This window comes from Pteropus alecto, unplaced genomic scaffold, assembly GCF_000325575.1.
Source record: "Pteropus alecto unplaced genomic scaffold, ASM32557v1 scaffold33, whole genome shotgun sequence".
In the NCBI taxonomy this organism is placed as follows: domain Eukaryota; kingdom Metazoa; phylum Chordata; class Mammalia; order Chiroptera; family Pteropodidae; genus Pteropus; species Pteropus alecto.
In genome coordinates this window covers 8,497,828-8,519,295 of record NW_006435762.1, presented here as the reverse complement: position 1 = coordinate 8,519,295, position 21,468 = coordinate 8,497,828, and the positions used below count along the sequence as shown (strand labels likewise).

Sequence of the window (21,468 nt, the reverse complement as noted above, 5' to 3'; positions counted from 1 at the left end):
CAGCCATTTCAAACTTTAGCTGAAGTATTTTGGTTCAGCAAATATTCCAGTCACCTCTCACCCTTACTCAGCCACATGATCATCTCTGCAGAAAACAAGGAAGCAGGTGTTCAAATCCTTATTCGAAAACCTGATTTGGTATTCTATAGCACTCCATAGACAGCATATGGGACCTTTTCTGTGGCAATGACATTCATTATAACTACTCTCTTTCACCATTCATTACTCATGCCTTCAACAGACATTTATTTAACATTTACTATATGCCAAATGCTGTGCTGGGTCTTGGAGCATCAAAGAGAAAGAAAGATTACAATAACACATAAGGACCTTAGACCATATCAGGTTCTATGTGAGACACACGGATGGGATACCAAGGGGGCACAGAAGAGAAAGTAGCCCAGCTACCTGAGGGAGGAAAGAAAGAATAGCTGTATAGAGATGCTGCTAAAACCGGGTCTCAAAAACTGTTTCAGGCACAATGCTGAGGTGGAGCAGGGTGGGGAATGTCAGCAAAGGATGACTTAGGTCAAAAAAGGACCTTGAGCAAAAGTGCAGAGAGAATTGATGACATTAGATCACACACCTTCTGAGATCAGATGATCAGAGTTCAACTATTTCTAACAGAATCCTTGGAAGAGTCATGGTTTGCTTGCTCCTTTAATGGTTCATAGAAGAGAATAAGACAGAATACTTTGCCAAGTGATACATGAAAAGTACTTTGAAATCATTTATTCTATGAACATGCCAAATGATTATACTTCACATCTCACCCAATGTAGAAGAGAAGGAAACAGAATAAAACATACATTTAACCGATATTTGTCAAACTTCTATCATCTCCAAGCACTGTGCTAGGTACCCTGCAAACATTCTTTCATTTTTTGAGAAAATATTTATTATTATCACCATTTTATAGAGAAGGAAACTTGGTCTTAAAGGTTAACATGGCTGTTTTCACAGCTGGTAAAAAAGGAAAAATAAGATTTGAACCCAGTTCTGCTTTTGATTGTTCGATTTCCTCCTCTGATTTTTTCTTTTTAGTAGGTGGCTGATTTAATAAGCAAGAAAACTTACATACGTACAAGGCTTGTTCTTAGGTGACCACTTGGCCCACAAACAGCAATGGGTGATGGCATTCAGTGGAGGGAAAATCAATGTGACCTTAACAGGATCTTAGAAAATGAAAATCTGGAACTCTGAGATGAAGTTTGAACAAAGTCAATACACTATGGCTAAAATAAGAGTCAAAATGTCCAAGATATAAGGGGTACTGATGTAGAAAAGAAAAGACGGGAACATGATTCTCAAAGAACAGAGTCAATAGGAATAAGAAACAGTGGCCATGTCAAAACAGAATGAGTATCAAATGCTTCAAAAATCAAAGTTAAAAATTCTGTCTGATAACAAGCCAAGGTATATAAGTGCTAAGCTCAAACTCCGGAACATAAAGCTAGTAGGAATAAGGGAAGAACAGCCCTCTCTTCCCCTAGATACATGAGGGGCTAACAGGGGCTGCTCCCTTTTTCCTGGGTGGCATGCATGCCTTACTTAGAAACAGAGAAATCCAGCAGCAATATCAGCTACTCTGAAATAAAAAATCGAGAGTAAAAAATATAAGGCAAAGAAGTACTAGAAGAAATCACACAGGAACATTTATATCACTTTTAAAGTGAAAGGGGACTTCTTAAGTGAAGGAAACCACTATAAAAACCAACCTTCTTTTGTTGCCTTCATTTGTAATCAATTGAGAGATCGACCCAGGAGTCAGAGAGATAAAGAACATTTTCAATCATAAAGCAGATATCAGATTGTTTAAGTCATCAATGACTATGGCCTGCCAACGCTTTATCCCAGAAAGAGACTTTCTCAGTTACAGGTAGTGCTAACCTTGAGGGTATGCACTAATTAACAAGGATCAGAGGATGTGTGCTGTTTGCAGAAAGGGAACAGATTCAAGGAGAAGTTTAAAAGGGGCTGTCTCTTCTCTCAAATTTATCACTTAAGTAAGTGTCAAAGAGAAGCCAGGTATGTTACTTAGTAGAGGTCCCTACACATGGAAAATATGAAGAGTAGAGAATAAATGTTCTCCCAATACTAAGCACAACACCAGTGTACAATCTACAAAAAACCAGATTGAAATATTTAACTAGATAAAAGCTGTAAATGTCTACATGAAAAAAAAAATCTATATATACACATACACTCAGTTCTTATTATTCACTATAGTTATCTTCTATGATGTCACTATAAACACCAAATTAGAAAATACTGAAGCATTGCTTCTGGCAGAAATACAGCCCTTGGTTCCTATGAGCCTAACATTTTTGTCAACCAACCAATACGAAATCTTATTTATGTGTTTCTGACTAAAGACACTTTAATATATATTGTTGATTCATTAACATTGAACTTATGGCTGACAACTACTATAACTTAAGCCTGAACAAAGCTTATTTAATGTGTATTTTCTCTGAAGGCATATCATAGCCTTCTTGTACTTAAAAACACTGGACGGCACTTCAATACTACCCTTGGGGGCCATTTTAAATAGTGAAATCACCCAGAAAAAGCACAAAAACATCACGCTAAACAGACTGTGAGGAGGACACTTGTTTATAGAAGGCAGAGGGTTGCCTTCCTGGACCTCAGCTGGGAACAATCATATCATGTGATTCAAATTTTTCACTGCTCTGTGTACGTCCAAAAATGACCACAAAATGCCACAAATATTGATTTATAAGTAAACTTTAGGGAGTAGCAAATTTGCAAGTGCAGAATCTATGAATGATTAGGGTTGACTGCATACACGCACACACAGACACACACATTTCAAAGACAAATGACAAAATGAGAATTTCTTCTATATCTCATATAAAAGATGTATTAATTACTACATAAAAAGATTTTGTAAACTAAAAAGAAAAGGCAAACACTCCAATAGAAAAAGCAAAATCAAAGGACTTATTCAGGCAATTCATGCTTGAAGAAATACACAGAAAATCTAGGAAAAAAATAAAACTCCTTGCAACTTTTAAATGAAACACCACCCCTCCTGTATATAGGCTCATGCACTGTGGGTAAAACTAGAGGTGGGCAGACCATTCTGGAAACAATGGGGTAATGCTTTAGAAAGCTCATCACATTTAACCTAGTAATTCCAATTTTAGTGAGTAGTCATAGGGAAATAAATTAAATATAAAAAATAGGTTAATGTAAATATATATGTCAATCAATAGTTTTTTGCACAGTTTATAACAGCAGAGGGAAATGTGGGGAAATCTTGCATTTCTAAAAACAAAACACTAGTTAAATAAATTACAATAAACCCATAGAATAGACATTAAAAGTGATGTTAAAATATGTGCCTCGATATGATATAATGTGTACTTTCTTATGTAATTTAATTAATTAAAAAAACATATTGTCATGAAGAATTGTTCCCAATATATTTATAAGTGAAAAACATGTTATTAAACAATATTCGCAGCCATTATATTTCCATGGGTCTGCAAATACATTCACCAAATTGTGGTGAATAATTATATATGAGGGGTGGGTATATCAATATTTCTTAAAACTTCTTGTCTTTTTAAATATTATTTCTGTAATTACTACGTATAGCTTTTGAAGCAAAAATAACATTTAACACTAATGTCATATATCTGCAATAATCTTAGCATTCTTGATTTAAAAAGAAAAGCTGATCCTTTCCAAGATACTTGAGGATTATTCAAAGGATCAGTTAAGCTAAATAAATTAATGGGTTTCATAAGTAAATTGACCTTTTATAGCTGGCCTCGGAGAAATCGTGGTTCTCTTTATATGTCCTTTCTTGCCTTCAGACATAAGCTCAGTTCCCTCTTATTTCAGCTGTAGATTCTCAGGTGGTAGGCTATACTTCACACACGGGACAACACGGGGATGTATGTGATGACATTATAAGTGGGCTTTTCCTTCTCTCTGCAGAGCATGAATACAATCTAGCAGTTCAGTATGCTGTGGGGCTTTGTCATTTTGCAGTGTGCTGTTGGCAGCTCTTCACTACAAGGCTATCAGTTTAGCTGTTGAGGAAGGTGTGGTAATAAAAGATGTCGTCTTCTCTTCTCACCATATGGAGCAATTCTACAGAGTGTATGCCCTGCCATTTCACTAACTATTAATAGAGCCATGCTGCTTTCTCTTCTGTACTGTCAGAGTCTCTATAAATGATACCTAGATTTCTATGCAGATATTCTGATTCCCACAGCTTTTCCTTACCCTCAGCCTTGCTGAGTATAATCTATACCTTATTTTATATGTAGACTAGTTCATTTTCTTTGCAGTTATGGCTCCAGCTGATCTATGGGACAAGGGATAGTACTTCATCAACAAAACCTAACCTAGCAGGTCTGGTGAGCACTCCATACTGTGAGACAGGAGTTATGAGGAGACATGTCATCCCTGCCCTGGAAGAATTTTTTATCCCAAGGGGAGCTCACAATCTCCCTAAGTTAACATCCTCCATCCGGTAGAATTCTCCCACACAGGTGCTCTGTCTTCCACGTTTATCTTCCAGGTTGCATATCTCTTTCTATTGAGAGACTGAGAATTTACCCAGATTTTTCAGGGATAAGGTTTATCAGAATAAATATGCTCAGATCTGCCTGACTGTCATATCCACCAGGCACTTGGGTATTTTCCTAGACTCTCTTGAACCTAAGGTCTAAGGACATTTCAGACCCTGAGTGTGCTCGTCTCTTTCTAAATTTTTTTTTATTTTTCAATTACAGTGGACATACAATATTAAATATTATACTAGTTTCAGAAGTATGACATAGTGACAAGGCATTTATATAGCTTATATAAAGTAATCTGACACTGTACGTAGCTATTACAATATTATTGATTATATTCCCTATGCTGTACTTTACATCCTTGTGACTATTTTAGTAACTGCCAATTTGTACTTCCTTTTTTTTTTTTTTGTTTTTGGCCTACAGCACCTGGTCTTTCATCCCAGTATTAACCAGGCCCAACCCTGCTTAGCTTCTGAGATCAGATGAGATCGGGCACATTCAGGGTAGCATGGCCGTAGACTCCAATTTGTACTTCTTAATCCCTTCACCTTTTTCACCTACCCACCCCCAACTTCCCTCCCATATGGCAACCATCAATTTGTTCTTTGTATCTATGAGTTTATTTCTCTTTTGTTTGTTTACTTTGTTTTTTAGATTCCACATGTAAGTGAAATCATATAGTATTTGTCTTTCCCTGTCTGACTTATTTTACTTTGTGCTCTCCTCTTTAGCATGCTAAAATCTTGGTGGATGCTGAGAGTATTGATTAGTACACTGGAAAGATATTGAGAAAATTTCTCTTCCACTCAATACTAACAGGCGGCATATACCCAGAGCTGGGAAAGTCAGTGTTTGTGCAATATAATGCTATTGAAAGAAATGTAAAGAGTAAAATAGATAATGACATTGTAAAATGTAGTTCGTTTTTTTTATGGGACTCTGTGTAACTTAGTGGAATAAGCATGACTTCAGAGTCAGACAGAATAGGTTTCATTTCCTGTTCCACTACTTACTAACTCAGTGATACTGGATTCGCTACTTAATATCTCTGAACAGTCTTATAAGTAAGGGGACTAATGAAATACCAACCTAATAGAGTTGTAGCAAGGTTAAATTAGATAACGTATGTAAAGTGTGCAGCAGGAAGTGCTGTTAGTCACACCTCTTATAACTGTGAGTGACTTTGAAAGAGAATAACTTTCTGCTTCGCTGGTATACAGTAATGCATGTATTGAGTAAGCTTAATGAACTGCTACTAAGAGCCAGGCTGACTTAACCACCACCGGGGAATGAGTGTATGGGGTGGCGGGTGTGGTGGTAGTCAGGGAAGAGGAAAGAAGGAACCAGTCCCTGTGATGTGGAATTCACAGTCTCGCAGTCCAGCAGGAAGGAATAGGCATATTCACAAATAAACATGGTCAGTAGGATAAGTTCTATGATATACTACAGACAAAACTTTACAGCAGGGATTGGTTAATGTCCAACTGTTGCATTCATAGAGGGCTTCGAAGAGGAAATGAAGTATGAGCTGCTTCTTAAAAAAAACGAATAGGAGTTCCCAGACTGAGGTGGAAAGAGAAAGACTCTCAAAATTATTTGATCATGAAGAAGTAACGGAAGCCCCTCCTCTAGCAAGTACATGGTAGGTACTCAGTGAGTATTTAATGAGCCCACCATCTAGACAAGGTACATATGTAGTGAATACTAATTTCACAAAATCTTAACCACTGGTCTGCAAAAAATAAAACCTTTCTTTCCCTTTTTGTCAAGCTCCATACTTTTTGATGCCAGCTCACTGCCAGCTCATGGTTTCCAGTTAATTCAGTAATTTTATTCACAGTCATTTTAGGAAATGATTTTGCACATTTAGAAATCTGCCCTTCCCCCACCTTTTTCCTGGGAGCATTTTCTTGATCTGTAAAATTAGGCTAATCATACCTACGTTGGTATACATTTTAGAGGCGATATTTGTAAAACTTGTAATAGTAAGGCACAGAATATGTGCCCCATATCTGAGAAGAGCAGCTATGAAGCTCCCTCACCCTGATCTAGATCAAGGACACTCTTGGCACTCTCTAGCCTGATTAAAAAGAATGTTACCTTTCTATGCCAGGAAAACAAATTGTAATGGGTTGTATAATGGCATAGAGATAGTACAGATTTTTCTCTCACCCCAAACTCTACAATTCCCTGCCTACGATTGTACTACATTTCTTCAGCCAAGCAGAGCCCCACTTACTATGCTGTTTGGAAGAGAACTCAAGCCACAGCTGACTTAGGTAAGTCTCTTTTTCAAAGTGCAGCACAGTGAAATAGAAATTTGCCTAGCACTTCTCTGGATAATTATGAACTGTGTATCAAAATTTCAACCACAGGAATTTTAGCTAATGAATTTTACTTGATCCATTTAATAGTTTTAAAGAATACCTCATAGTCAAGAAGACTTTTGAGATTCCTTAATGAATTATTCAAACCTTCTGAACCCAGAAAGTCCAATGTTAGCAGAAATAAATCAGCACAAGATCACTGGCTAGGATTTTGGCCAAAATTCCAAGATGATGATATCAGATTAACCTTAAAATTTGGCAGAATAGTACCACTGATAGATAACCCTAGAGTGTATTAAAAAAAAAAAAAAACAACTAAGCAAATATTTGCTAACATAATAAGCTGAAGTTAAAGGGAGTAAGATTCAAATAGATGCTTTGCAAGCTCCATAGCCTTCAAGTAACCTAACTATAAGGTACTCTGTATGTGACTAGGTGGTACAATCAATTAGGTAATTATGATGATGATTAATGAAAAGATTGGAAAACAGAAAATGAGCCACAGCTGACAAGCCCAGAACACTCTCTGACATTCAAGTTTCATTCAGTTACACCATGGTACAGCTATGACTGTGTTAGAACTTTAGGATTTTCTCCAGATTCCATAGAACTAGGGACCACAGGCCCCTGGCCTGATGAGAAATCTCAGGTTACCTGTCTTTTATAGTTTTGCTGAGATTATATTGAAACCAAATTAAAATTGTAGGATGAGATATTTATTTTCATGATCCATCCTGTCTAGCTCTTCCTTGCCCAGATTATTATTTTCCTAAGTCTTGGAACTGAAAAGAGAAGGAAAAAATGGGACCTATGCCTAATTCAGGAGCCATGTTGCTGAATACTTAGTCCTCCCAACCATCTCAACCCAACAGCCTAACAATAGGATCATTTGACACTTGACACAGTTCTTTCAACTCTTCTCTCATCTGTTCAATGCAGAACAAACATTAAGTGCTCCAAAAACCAAAGTTTCTCAAGTTTTCTAGTAACCTAAGTCCTTAGAAAAACATACAACAGTTTTACAACCTCCCATATTTTTTTTTAAAGGATGTACAGCAAGAAACAACTTATTCTCTTTTTTTTCTCTTTCTCCTAGACTTATGAAGAGAAAAAATTTTAAAACACGATGATAAAAATCAAAGTCCAATCTATGACCCATTTACATACAACACTCCTTACCATGGGAGGGAGAGTACCTACACTCCTACCTTCATTTCCTCCTACTTGTTAAACTTGTTACCAGAATACCTGGTAGAATGATTTCTGGATTAAAATAACCATTTGGATGTGGAATCTGGATTAGAATTAAGTCACCTGAGAACATATACACAATCACTTCTAATACAACCACTTCTGTCATAACAACCTGTAAAAATAGCACATGACTAAAATGCCCCCTAAAGTAAAACTGTTTAAGCATTGCAATTACTTACAAGCTACTCTGAAAGTATAATATCCAAATAGTCCTATAATTAAAATGTGCTTCTGGAAAAGTCAGTGGTGCCATACATACCTGTTATTCTGTACTCTAAGTATTAAATTCTTTGTCAAATATTACAATGTTAATCTTATTACTTTCTCAATCTCCATACCTACTCTCTATTGATTTAGGAGAGTCATTTGCTTTAATTCAGATCCCAGGCAATCTGAGAACAAAAATAAATGCCAACTGATGTCAAACTGAAACCAATTCTTGGGTGTCATACTTTGAAACAGACTCAGAATCTGATCTCCAAACATTTTAGTGATGTGGAGAAATAGCAAGGAATAAAAGAAATGTTTTTCAGGAAAAAATTGTTCATTATTCTCACAAGTATGTGTATCTGTTAAATATTAAGAATATAAATTTTTAATATTATGTGTTCAAAGTCAAGCTATCATGTGTGTGACTGAAAGACAAATTACTTCACATATTTCCACATAATGATCTAAAAATTGTTTAAGTTAAATGGACGGAAGTTGGAGATAAATTTTCTCATTAAAACAATATTTTTAAATAGCAGTTAGTCCCCAAAAACTAGCATTCAGAAGTCAATTTATCTTAAATATTGCCGAACTAGTGATATTTGAAAAGTATTAGCTAATACTACTATATTAATCTTTGCAATAGTATAGTGGCTACTGCAATATTATCCAATTTCATGACATAACTGGATATGAAAAGTTTCATTGTGAATAGGACATGATAAACTACAAGTAATATTGAGAATCATTTTTATTTCAAGAAAGCATATGTGGGTGATATTATTTTTTTAGGCTCTTGTATTTTTATTTCTCTCACAAATGATGATTTGGCTAGGTATTAAAATTTTGATTAACAACTATACCCCCTCAAATCTCACAGATGTTCTATTGTTGTTGTTGTTTTTATTTTTTACTACTGGCAGATTGGAAATCCAAGGCAGCTTGCTTTTTGATCTGCTGGAAGTAAAATGTTGTTATTGCTGTGGGTTGTTTGATAGAGGCAGAGGTTAGGGTAGTTTGGAGGTTAGAATGCCTGTTGCAAATTTCATGAGAATATATTATGTGTCTGTGTTGTGATTTTTAAATCTGTAAACTCAAGTCTTTCTTCAGTCACAAAATGTGATAATTATACAGTATCTTTAATTATTTTCTGTTATTTCATCAAAAGAATTTAAGCAGAGAAGTAACAAGGTGAGACTTTATTTGGTGAGCATTTTTGTGGCAGTGCAGAAAACAAATTTTGAGCAGAACAAAGATGGATGCCGGAAATATATTAGGAGTCTTCTGCAAAACATAAGAGATAGAGGGCATTACAAGCAAAGGGGTAGGGAAAAGGAAGCCCATGAAAGAAATATTTAAGAGGTAAAATCTGAAACTGTGTAACATAGTGATTAATTGGATGTGAGGGAAGAATGAATGTTCATAACATGTATGGGTAACAGTGTCCCTGCTACCATCCTTAATTATGAGTGAGCATACAGGGGAAGGAGTAAGTTGAAATTCCTGTGTGTTCTAGCTATCTATTGCTGTGTAACAAACCACCCTAAAATGCAAGATTTTAAAATCACAATCTTTTTTTTATCTCACCAACCTACAATTTGGAAAGAGCTCAGTGGGGAAATCTCATCTGGGTTCCACACGGTCTCAACTAGGGCAGCCTATCTGGGAGCTGGAGTGTCCACTTACAGAATGGGTGACTCTCATGGCTGGCAACAAGGTGCTGTCTGCCTACAGGGACCTCTGTGAGCTCTCCTATGTCTGCTTGATGTTTACACAACAGGATGTCTGAGTCCTAAAAGCAAACATTCTAAAACATGACGAGTGGAAGATGTCAACTTCTTAAGGCACAAGTCCAGAACTCGACACCATGCCACTTCCACTATATGCTATTGGTCAAGCAGTCACAAAGTCCAGACTCAGAGAAAAGGACATAAACCCCATTTCTCAGTGAATGGTGTGTCAAATAATTCGGGGACCATGTTTTAAAATTTCTACACTGTAGGACTTCTTAAGTTCCACTGTAGGACAGATGAGTAATCTAACTTACAAATCTTAAGTTTAGAAAAGAGGTCATAAAAAATATACCAACTTGGGAATTATCTATACATGTAGACAGAGACACATTTACTGTAATTTTAATAAAGCTTAAGTTTCATGCTCCTTGCTTCCAAGGTGAGGCCCTATACCTAATTTTGTATTCTTTTTCTTAAACAGAGACTCCAAAATTATATAGGCTTCAGACTCTATAAAACCTGAATCACCCCTGGGTGATGTTTAAAAGATTAGAGTAGATAAGATTATCTCAGGAGATTGTATAGAATGAAAAGAAAAATGAGAAAAAGAGGAAGAGCCAAGAATGAGCTTTTTAGAGTATAATCAGAGAGATAGAAGAATATCAGAAAATAATTTTGTCACAGAAGACAAGGACTAGAAAGTTTCTGGAAGAGTGACTGGTAAATGGTCTCAAAATAAAGCACAAAGATCAAAAGAAAAAAAAACTAAAAAGAATCTTTGAGTTGGCATCATGGAGATCCATTTGCATCCTTGTCAAAGCAGCTTCAGAGGAAGCAGAAGCCACGTTTCAGTGTACTGAGAGCCAATGTTAATTTAAAAAAAATGGAAGTAGCAGGAAATTTGGCTTAAAAGACATTTGAAATAGATGCAGGAATAAGGGAGATTGGGAAGTAGAAAAATACAACTTTCTGAGATTGTTCTAAGCAAAAATGCACAGCCTGAATAGTGTTATAACTCTTTAAAAAAAAAAAAAAAACTGAAGCAATATTTTAAAATATTCCCACAATGAAAACACTAAGCTCAGATGGCTTTACTGAAAAATTCTCCCAAACTTTCACACACACACACACACAAAATCATCTGCCTTATACAATATCTTCCAGGAAATAGAAAAAGAGGAAATATGTTCACAAGTCGTTTTATACAAACAGAATCATCCTGATACCAAAACTACTCAGACATGAGGAGAAAGGTAACTTTCAGGTTTCTAATTCATAAATAAAAGCACAAAAACCTTAAACAAATACTAGCAAAGTCTAATAGAATAGCGTAGATAAAGGACAATATATCAAGATAAAGTTGTTTTTAACCTAAGAATGCAAGGATAGTTCAATATTTGAAAATCTAGTGTAATTCAGTACATTAACAGATTTTTAAAAAAACATATGAACATTTTAATAGATGCAGGAAAAGCATCTGATAAAGTTCAACAGAATACGAACTCATAGTAAAAGCAAGACAGACTAGAAGCATAGTACAATTATCAGAAAATTCCTCTTTAAAATCAGGAATGAGTCTCTGTCCTTATTTCTTGTCAACTTTGTTTTGAATGCTGCACTGATACCAAATGCCTAATGAAGCAAGTCAGCCTGGTCTGTGTGCTAAGCCTCTCAGTCAGCTTTGCTAACTCAGTCTCTACCTGATACTTTTTTCTCCTCATCTTCTTCTCAGCATGGGTTGCACAAATCTTCCATTCTTTAAATGTATTGATGCCTGATTTCCACCCCTAGAAATTCCTGTTTAATTGATCTGGGGTATAGCATGGACATCTGGATTTTCAAAATCTCCCAGGAGACTCCAACGTACAGCTCAGGTTGAGAAGCGCTGAAGTAACGTGAAAAGAGGAGAAACGAGGAGGGGAGAGACTAGCAGAGCAGTGATTCTCAACCTGGCTGTACATTAAAATCACCTACAGCGTTGATTTTAAAAATTCTCATGGCCCAGATATTGTCCTATACCTACTTTTAAATCAGAATCTATGGAGTTAGTATTCCCCCCCCCCTCCCGCCACCCACCCAAAAAAGCTCTTAAATGCAGCCAAGGTAGAGAACCACAGCTCTCTCTACTTTTTCCCTAGGTAAAGTTATCATCTCCCCTGGATTCAATTACTAAATACATGGTAACAGCTTCAAATCAGTATATCTTACTTACAGTTAACTTCTAAACCTGATACTTTAAATCCAACAGCCAATTCTCCATCTCCTCTTGGAAAGACCAAGGCCACGCAAAGGCCCAGAGCTTTTCCTCCGTTCCAATTGTGTCTTGATTCTTCCCACTAAGCATCAAGTTCCACAAGGATGAGTTGTTACTATTTTGCATGCCATTTGTAAGAATTAAAGCAGAGTTTCTCAAATATCCCTTAGCTAAAAATAGAATTGTTTCCACATTATGGGCATATCCTGCAAGTAGAAATTAAGAGCCGTGGCTAATGAGAAGAGGAGGGTACAGGAGCATGAACCCCTTGCTCAGTGTTGATATTACTGATTTTAAAAGATTTCTGGAAGGACATTGAAGAGGGGTGGGAGTCAGCCCATAGAGAAATGTGCATTAGAAATAAACAAGCACTCTCACTTCCAGAAGCACGAAACTAACAGCAAGAACAATCTGTTTCCACTCCCATCAACCTCTGAAACTCTTGCCCAGAAGCGACTTTCTGCACATTGTCTTTCCCCGCTTTTCCACCATTATTAAAGGGGTGAAATGGGACTCCCCTAACCCCTACTGCCACAGCAGTAAGAGAAATCTTCCCACGCCCCTACAACCCACATGATAAGAAGGGACTTTCCTGTCTAAGTGACGAGATGGGAATCCCCTGTCACAGAGGCATCTAGAAAGTAAGGGATGTCCATCGTAAATGGTGTATGCACCTCTCAGCCAAGAAGACTGATCTTCCCTGAAGACCAGCTCAGTTCGCACTTTTTATAAGCTATCTCACTGAATTTGCATTATTATTCCTATTGTACAGATGAGAAAACTGAGTTTGCCCATGGTCACCAAACCACTGAGCAGCAGAACTCAATTGTCAGCCTATATGTCAGAATAATTCCAAAGCCATTGTTTTTGCCATGCTAAAAAGCTCTAGCCTATCCTTTTTCTTAACTTAGCTCCACCTCTTTCTCGCTCTCTCTTCCTATGGCAGGGGCAAGAAGCAAAGAACGTGGTTTTAAAGGGAAAACTCAAATGAAATGGTAAAGGATGAAAAATTGTTCTTGAAATATTTGCAAAATCTCACTATCTTGAGATGGAATGCAGTTCATTTTTGATCTCATGTCAAAACAACACAGAATAACACCATGAACTACCACTACCAAGATCAAGGAATCTGGCATTTGCCTTTGTAAATAGTCTGTTAGCACCAAACTCTAGGCCAGCTGGGGAAACCCTGCACCCACGGCCCCAGGGAACACACTTAACCCAGCTCGATTCCCCAGCATTCTCTGGTTGCTAAAACCCAGGTTTCACCAGGCAAAAGGTGAAGGTGTGTCCAGTTCCCTTTGGGAGACCGCCAGATGCAGCCGAGTTCTCAGACCTGCCCAACTGGAGCCAAAGTGCAGCTAGGGCGTCATTTGAAAGCAAGCGGAAAGGCTCTGCGTGTCCCGGCAAGGCAGCGCCAGCTCTGCAGTTGCTTCAGTTGGAATCACGCCCCGACTCACTGCTATGCCAATTTACTTTGTTGCTTATATTCATTAGATTAAAATTATTTAATTAGGTGGCGAAGTGTGGGCTTGTTTGGTGTGCAGCATCAATGCTGCATTTTTTGGTTGTGTCCACATATTTAAACCTCAGGGGAAAAGGAGAATATTTTTATTCCCACGACACCCTCATAGAACAAATTAAACATTGTTTGCTCTTGCTCCCTACCTCATGATGTCACTGCTTTTTGGCTGCATAATGGGAAGGAAACCATTTCAGTAATTGCCATATTGTGAAGAGCCTTGGGGAGTGTTTCAGCTACTTTGACATAGTATTTAAGTCTTAGTTTATAAGAATAAAAATAGTAATGAAGGAGACTCCACAAATGCATTGCATTGTTTTTGCAAGGCTGGCTCAGTCTTTGACTATCTGTGCTCCCTTGACAAAAATGGCCAAGGATACAAAAACTTAGTGTAACTCTTCTTTTCTCATCCATGCTCATTTCAGGAGAAATGACCATAAATATAAGGGGAAAACACAGAATGTTCCAGTGCCTTACATACAACTGGTGCTCAAAAAATACTTGTTGGTTTGGTATTTAATATGATTTAAAATCCAAGTCTTTTCCAATCCCCTCAACATTAAAGACTAATACTAATTAACAAAAATAAGCTCTCTCATCCCGCAGCAGTCCCCTCTGTACCTTCTAAGCTCACATTCATTTAATTCTTCCACAATCTCCTCACATCCAATCCTATAACTAAAGTATCATCTTTCTGACTAAGATCTCATACTTCATTTAGCTGCTCCTAAAATCCTGTTTTACCTAAGAAAGGGCTTTCAACCTATCGCCTCTACTCACACACCCCATCGTGTAATTCCTATGATTCATAACACCCCGCAAAATTGATGTACTTCTTTATCTACGGATAACAAAATTTTATTTCATATGTTTGTTCTTTGTTGTTCAATTGTTTTCCCCTATAACTATAGAGCAAAGAAACACAGTAAGAAAATAGGAACCCATCTGGTAGGGGAGAATTTCCATAGACAGTTTAGCTCCCTGTCTACAGTGTTACTTGGTATGGTGTTTAAAAGAAGCTAGGGAGAAAAACCAGACTGAAAACTTGCTATGTGAGTGATCACAAGCAAGAACAAGGTGTCCTGCCTCCCTGCCTGTCTGTCCTCATTGGTATTGTAAGCACAATTATCTGTGCTTACAATATCAGGGAATGACTGAAGAAAACCAGGATCACATTTTTAAAAACAATTCTTATATCACACACATTATATTGACAGCACCATTAAGGTCCTCCTTGGTCATGACAGCCAGGTTCTAGGGCTTTTACCATGTCATTGTTGTTGTTCTGTTGCATTACCTTGACTTTTTATAAAACCATCTCAAGTGTTTCCTGAGTCAGTTGCTTCTGTTCCACTCACAAATTTTGCAGTTAAAAGGACCTAGCTCCTGGCCAAATGGCAGCCAGATGAACAGAATCCTACATGTGTCCTTTATATGCACAGGAGAGGACCTGACTGGTGTTTGTACCCTGCCTGGCATCCATCCATCTATCCATCCATTCAAAACATTTTTATTAATGTCTTACAATGTGTTGGCCTAGGCACTGAGGATACCACCCGAAGCAAAGTAGACACACACTCCAGCTCATGAAAATTACCCTGTAGGACATTGGCCCCTTTCCTGACCTCTATACAAAGTTTCAGAAGCATCACAGCTGTGCCCTTTTACAGACTTTTTTATAGTTGTTAACGGCTTAGTTGGGGCTTCATTCTCCACGGTTGGCTCTCTGTTCCCCCCTGCAGCATGGAAGAATCAGGCAGGGTAAAATCAGGATTTCTACAAAGTGCTCACTTCTAGACTTCGTTATATAAATCTATAGCTCACATCTGTAATAGAATGTTCTTAGACATAGTGACCACAAAGGCAGAGCCGAGAGACATGTCCCTAATTCAACTGAATAATTTTTACATATGTGTAAAAATTGTGGATTTTCTAGATAAGAAATATAATAGCATGATTTTCTTCAGTTCAAAGGTCTTTAGAGTTAGATGCAAATATATTTACATACCTTGATAACCAAAGGAATGAAAAACCCAATCAAGCAAGGTGCTATCTGAGCCCTTACCTTAGCTTGGTACAACTAGATATTGCAGAATACATTTATAAAAGTCAGTTAAATAGCAGACTTCCCATGTAAGCAAAGCTGGGAAAATTTTTAATTGAATCCAGTGAACTTCGGCTACGAGATCACTCCAAATGGAGGCCATTTATCAACAGCTATGAAAAGGGGCGCCACCAGACCATCTTAGTCCCAGATGAGGATTTACTATGTCCAAGCCAACATCTCCAGGCATTAAGCACCTTCAATAGCTGAGAAGGCAAGTCCCAAAATCGAGTGGGAAGGCAAGCCTCAAAATTCATCAGAGTAACATATTTTTCTCATAATGTATAAGTGAATAAATATTTGATAAAACCAAACCTGTAATATTTATAATCTTGTATGAAGGGATATATTCATGTTTGAAATTGTAAATATTCATATGAGAACGTGGCCTCTTCAAGCAACACTTCGGTTTTGTAATTCCAATTTAAGATAATTAACTAAAAGTTATCGATTTAGAGTTGTGTTTGTAAAATATTGTAATGTTGAAAGATTTAAGACATTTTAGTGTTCTTATATCTATGAGTTTGATGTCTTAGATTTTAATAGCTTTTTAAGTACTTAGAAATGGTTTTGTCAGTTAAAACAATCATTGTCTATAAAAAAAAGAAAAATCAAGCATATTTAAATTATAAATGAAACTTTAAATATTCCAGGGTTAGTTAAGTTTGTAAATGGAGCTAAGCATTAGTCAAAGGCTCTCTTAAAAGTGATTAAAATTTGCTGGATTTATAAATAGAAAAACAAGATTTTTAAACTGAACTTAAAAGCTTAAATATGAGCTACATTTGTGGAGTTGTAACAATTTATCGTCAATTAAAAAAAAAACCTAAGAGTAATCTTTTTTGCATACAAAAACTACCTTAAAAAATTAAAGCCGCATCTAACATCATGGCAGCTTAGGGAATGAAGAGGGAGATAGAATTATGCTCACAAAGAAAAGGAAGAAAAAAATTCTAAAAACACTTCCATCTTCCCAAAATGAAACTCCATTCCCATTAAACAGTCACTCCCTATTCTCCCCCTCCTTCAATACCTAGCAACCACCAATTTATATTGTCTTTATGGATTTACCTATTCTGGACATTGCATATAAATAAAATTATACAATATGAAAAAATACATACTTTATTTGGCTGAGAGTTAACACTAAATAGGACTTTCTTCCTGCCCTTTGCTTTCGTCCAGTAAATGCAGAAGAAATGGTACAAAATAATTGGGTGAAGCAAAAGATCAGAATTATTCAGCTATTTATTATTGAGGGCCTACTCTGTGTTTAACACTGTGGGAAAATACAAAAGTATATGAAGTTTTTAATCGAGTGAGGCAGGTAAGATGCACAAACCTGAAACAATCAGAGAACAGAATGATTCAGTTCAATAAACAGTTATTAAGAGCCAACCTTGCAAGAAATACAGTGATTGGCTCCAAGGAGCGGGAGGGATCTGGGCTCAAAAACAAACAATAAGCTTTATAATTACGTGCTAAATTGTGTGTGGCAGAAGTCAAGTGAGAAGCATTCAAAGAAAGATACCAAAGTATATTGGAACAGCTGAGAGGTATGGATGAGGTAAGAACTGATTTGCGCTTTGAAGGGTGGAAAGGACTGAAATATGCAAAGGGAGGCAAGGCTGTAAGGGAGAGTTATTATGGCCCTATTGTGCAAAGGAAACAACAAAGAAACCATCAGAGATGCTTCATGGTGAGTGGTAGTCAATGAAATTATGGAGCGACTTCTAAATTACAAGAGACTAAAGCAAAAGCCAGTCACTAGTCTAAATTGCTAAAGAATAGAACTAAAAATAGTAATTACTACCAAGTATTGGGAGGAGGTAGCATAAAATAAGGTAAATCCTCATCTGTCATAGCAAGGAGCCAATAGATACTATGTAAATTTGATTAATTACGAAAAGTATAAGCAAGCACATATTATTCAACCTTCAGAGGTAGACACCAGAGGAAAGATAAAGTTAAAATAGCTTGTCTCTGGAAAACGAAGGATGAGGCAGGTTGGGGATCAGAGAATATTGCTCTTCAATCTAAACTCTTCTACACTATTTGAGGTGATACCACGTGAATGTATTACTTTGAGCCAAAAATGAAAATTGAAGACATATAAATAGTTATTAGGCCACATTTGTTTGATCCAGAAGCACATTTACGATGAAGCTAATAAAGCTTCAGCTTCAATGTCCCTCACTTGCACTGACTCCTTCCAAGGTTTATACTGTATCTAATTTTGTAATTATGTATTTTCTATTTTGTTTTCTTAAAGAGAGTCCCCTAAATCATATAAGCTTCAGGCCCTGAATGACCTTGATTTGAACTAAGATCTTTCGCATTTCTTACAGTTCCTTAATGCTTTTCTTACGTTATATTTCCTCGAAGGAACTTAGTCTCATTACATTTTAATGTCACTTTTCATCAAGGAACACAATCTTAGTTATGCTAATAAATAATTTTTATTCATAATAAAAATTTCTACTTGATTTAGAAAGCAATATCTAGGCACTTAGATTTTTAAACAGGGAAATGACCATCAGGAGTGGTGATTTACAAAACATCCCCTTGGGTTGAAGTTGGGAGGGACCAAAGCAGAGGGACCAGTTGAAAGGTGTGGAAATAACTGGCAGATGAGATTTGAGGATTTGCACCAGCACAGGAGAAAATGAGATAGATGCAAGGAGTATTTTAAAAAAGAATTAACCAGGCCTGGTTACCAGCTAAAGAGCTTCCTCACAAACTGTAATAGTCAGGATACTTCCAAATTACATGTTCAGATGGAGCATGATTTTTTTACTCTTCATTTGGCAAATTTCTCATTGGTTTCCAATGAAAATTTGACCAGTAAGTCCAATTTGAATGAAAGCATCTTGCCAGCCATTCTGTAACTCTAGCCAAATATTTTGGATGGAATTCTGTCAGTGAGATTTAAAACAGTGAACTTTCTTTTAATAAACGCAATCATGAACTTTCTAGCCCTGGATATGTATTCATATTCTCGTACATGGTCTCAGGAGCTTGTGCTGACAAGAGAGGCTAATAAATGGATTCAATTAAAGCCCGACAGTGCTTTAGATCGGGGAGTTCTCACTTAAACACCATTAATATCTCTTCCCATATTCCTACTGTGGCAGATTGATAACTAGTCCACATTCTGTAGGAGGAGACACAAAATAAAATTGTTCTATGATCCTAAAAACATTTGGCAAACAGCAAGCTAAAGAATTTTGTGAAGAACATCTAAACATTTATTGCTTGTTACCAGTACTTTTTAATATCTCAATAGTGTATTTTAGGTGTGTATATGTAACTTGGGGTTTCCGAATACATAAACTTTGGATTTGGATTTCTCTGTGGAAATAAGAAAGTTAAAATAATGTTTATATGCAACCAAACCCTCACAGTTGACCTAGAAAGTGAAGCCAGTTAACGATGCACCTGAGTTGTTTCCTGATCCATTGATTTGACTACAATACATCTGGATAGATTGACCGCCAGTCCTGAAACTTGGTAGGAACTGCTCTCCTTCATCCTCCACCTCCTGTCAGGATTTTTTGCTCTTACAAATGGAACTTAATGCTCCACTCTTTTGTCTAAATGTGTATTTGTGTATATATATGTATGCATGTATGTATATATATATATGTGTATATATATATGTATGTATAATTATAAACTTTTTGATGGCATAAATAATCACTTACTAATTAGAATGCCTACCAAATACAGAAAGTAAGTTGAGAAGTGGAAATACAGAGCTAAATATGTGTAGTGCCTTCCTGCAACAGTTCCAAAACTAGTGAGTAAATTAGGCAGACAACCAACCTGTGAGGGCGATGATAGAGATATATTAGTTTCCACATCCAATTATTTCACCAATATGTAAAAAGGAGAGGGGAGACCTTCAATGCATCATAAATTTTATTGCCCTCTTGATCTCATCCTTTCTGACATTTTCTCCCACCTCACTCTATTATTTGTCCCCACTCTCTTCCCATCTTCCAGCTCTCCCTCTCTACTGACTCCTTGCTACCATCAGCATTGTAAAGATGCTGATGTAGTCCCCACCTTCAAGAAACAAAATAAACTCCTCCTATAACCACTGTCCTTCACAACTCAAACATCATTAAAAAGTTGCGTCCAATCTCTTTCTCCTTGGCCTCACTATCCACTCCCTTCTGAACCTTGACAGTTTCACACCCGCCCTGCTTCTCCCAAGGAACTACTCTTGCCAAGATGGCTAGTGATATCCTTAAGCCAAATCCAGTACTCTTTTCCATGATCTCTTAGGTGCTTTTAATACTGTTGAACTCTCCCACGACCCTTAACTTTGTTGTGAAAACAACAACCAGTTTTCTGTTTTCCACTCTTCTCTGGCTACTTCTCAATCTCTTTTGCTCGCTTACACATGTAAGTATTAGTTTAATATGATCCCTGGGTTTGTTTTCTGGCTCTCTTCTATTCTCCTTGTATATATATACTCTCTCAGTGATCTCTTCTCCCCTGTAGATGCAATACCATGTATATGTGAATGACTGTCACTTTCTAGCTTTCCTTCTAAGTTTCAGACCCATTGATCCAATGATCATCACCATTTGGCTATTCCAGAAGCTCCTCAAGCTCAACATGTCCAAAAACAGACTCATCTTTCTGCTCAAACTTGTTCTCTTTCCTGAGTGTACCATCTTGTTGGGTAATGTCACAGTCTGCCTTGCTTTACTATTCTGAAGGATAGTGAGGCAAAGTGTTGGATATCTTAAGAGCTGTATTCCTATTTATCACTGTTCTGATCCGTTTAGTCCAGATTCATTCTTTTTATCCTATTGTTTATATAACTTTAAATGTCAATCATGTTATAAAGACAAAATGTATCATCTGAAAGATATATAACAAACCTAAATAGCTCAAACAAAATAGTTTAAGAAATATTTTTTAGTCTTCAATCCCTCACTGATGTGACACTAGAAATCCAAATGAATGTCTTTTTGGACCAGAAGGATTAGATGGACCTCTATTTGGGATACCTTGACATTATCTTAGAAAATTTATTCACATGTATACATACACATTATTGTAGATGTATGCCTAGCTTCTGCTCTTCCTTGTATATTAAGAAATTAGAGTTAAGTAATAAGTGTTGCAATGATCAGTCAGGCAAACACAAAGGAAAGGATGACACAAGTGTTCAGCTCCATGCTTTCTGAGACTTCTTCACCAGCACAATAGGATAATGAGCCCTACCTCACAGGGATATTAAATGGATTTAATGAGGAAGTGTGTGCAAAATGCCTGACAAATGCTAGGTGCTCAAAAATCTCAATAAAAATTTTGTTTTTAAAATTTTCCTGCCATTCTCTTTTCTTTCCATCAATTTTTCAATTTGCGTCAATTTTAGCCTTCTGGTGCAGAATGAAATATACCTTAAAAAATCCACTATGATTCCAGATCAGAACTAGTTCAGTAGACCTGTAGGAAACTAAACTGTTTTAAAATTTTTTCAGATGT

The 21,468-nt window shown here is 36.7% G+C and overlaps 1 pseudogene; it reads right to left on the bottom strand.

Moving 5' to 3' along the window:
• Nucleotides 1-4,973: 4,973 nt before the first annotated feature.
• On the bottom strand, nucleotides 4,974-5,079 carry LOC112479048 (annotated as a pseudogene).
• Nucleotides 5,080-21,468: the final 16,389 nt, after the last annotated feature.